Here is a 1,950-nt window from a genome sequence, read left to right as displayed (position 1 = left end):
TTTAACTCTTCGAGGAGCCTGGAACCGAGTATGGAGAGCCTCACAATTTGCCAGCTCCTAGTGAGGGCAGAGCCATTCTCTGGATGCTTCCAGATGAATGAAATATCCCATCCGCTGGCACTGCCCTTGTGCTGATTGAGTGACGACCTCTCCTCTGTTGAGGAACCGCGATACTTCGTCATGGGCCCTCTGGTTCACCCCAGGGCTAAATTTGGCCAGTGTAGTCCTAGGGGCCTGAGAAAATGCTTGCAGTGGCATCATGCTATCGCCCCCCCCCCGCCCCCGTGATAATGTGAGAGCTGCGTGGTGAGGGCGGGCTCACGGGTCAGCTGTTTGTGGCTCGTGCATCACTCAGAGGCACTGCTGTTGGAAGAGAAGCCATAGGAAACCCATAGCAAGGATTCTTACTTTTGAGGCTGTGATGGTTTAAAGTTAGTCTGAATCTAAAACGCCGTAAGTTTTAAACATTTGCACATAAAGTATGGTTATTTATGCCTTTGAAATAAAACTGAGGTTAGTAATCAATACTTTGTATTATGTGTTAAATTTTGATACAGCTGGGAAGTTATGTTAATTTGCAAGGTTTGGGGGATAGATGTTCAGTCTGAACCCAGGGTTCGACTATGCATCCCAACCCACGTGTTCTGAAGCTTAGAAGGACAAAGACTTGCCAGTCGTGTGCACAGCAGGGTCTCTGCACACCCAGCTCACTCGACCAGGTCAACGAGTATTATTTGCACTATGCTCTTTAAGGCATTTTAAAACTTCTCACGGTCTGCAGTAGTGTGTATTGTGGCTTATTTAGCTGATTTTTTTTTTCCCTGATAGGTGAATTTATACCATTATTTATCACAAAAATCTCAGCTCTAGCCAATGTAATTTCTTGTGCTGTGATTAGATTTTAACAGATGTCTGTAAAATTCAAGCTTTCGAGCCGAAGATTAAACTATAGTGTCAACCATCCTATCGAATGAGACTTTGCTCTCCCAGTCACTGGAGTTAAGACGTTTTTAGGCTGTGCCACATTTTTATGCATAAGGAGAAAGCAATGGGCTACATACGAGGTGTGACGATATTGTCGCGAGAATGATTTCTAACTAGCCAGCTAGAGTCCTCAGTTCCAAACTCATGCCAGGCCCCTCTGAGAGGTTTCCTGGGCCACCTCTGCCTGGCTCCGACGTCACTGCCACGCTTGCTCAGAAGTGTCTGCAGGCCTTCTGGAATTGTGTTACAGCCCACAGCACATCATTTGGGCAAGTGCTGGTCCTTTGAGAATATTTTTGACTAGGAGCAAAAATTCTTTTTGACTTAAGATGAATGGAAGGGAAGTTTGAGCAACAGGATCGAAGCCGTCGTGCATGTACTTGTGTGTGTGCGTGTGCGTGTGCCCCCTGCGAAAGCCTGCGGGTCCGTTTCTACCTGCTTTGCAGGAAGGTAGAGCTGGGGTGCGCCTTTACAATCACGAAAACTCAGGTGTAACTCAGGTAATAATATTGGGAGGTCACGTGTGCTGTTTGGACTTTAACGGTGTGAGGACGCTGCATGTTCGACCCTGTTGTCTCGCGAGGGACCGGTTCAAGTCGTAAGGAGACAGGAATGACGGATGGAAACAGGGCTATTCTTTCATATATTTTAATACATATTCATGCGTGTTCATACACATGCTCATATGTGTATGGAATTTGTCTCCGCTTAATGTACGTTCTTTCCAAATGTTTCAGTGTGTAGCTATCTTTCGTTTATCACATGCTCACAGACTTTGTATCTTTTCATTTTAATGTTTGAATTAATTTATTATTTTTTTACTTTGTAAAAGTTTTAAATTACAGTTGTCGTTCAGTATCACGTCCGTTCAGGTGTACGGCATGGCGGCGAGACGCATGTAACTTACGAAGCCATCCCTGGCACCCGCACGGTTATTACGAGACCCGTGACTACATTCCCTGTGCT

The sequence above is a fragment of the Pteropus vampyrus genome, unplaced genomic scaffold (genome assembly GCF_000151845.1).
Source record: "Pteropus vampyrus isolate Shadow unplaced genomic scaffold, Pvam_2.0 Scaffold753, whole genome shotgun sequence".
In the NCBI taxonomy this organism is placed as follows: Eukaryota; Metazoa; Chordata; class Mammalia; order Chiroptera; family Pteropodidae; genus Pteropus; species Pteropus vampyrus.
The sequence above is the reverse complement of the archived record's forward strand: the minus strand, read 5'-3'. Positions refer to the sequence as shown.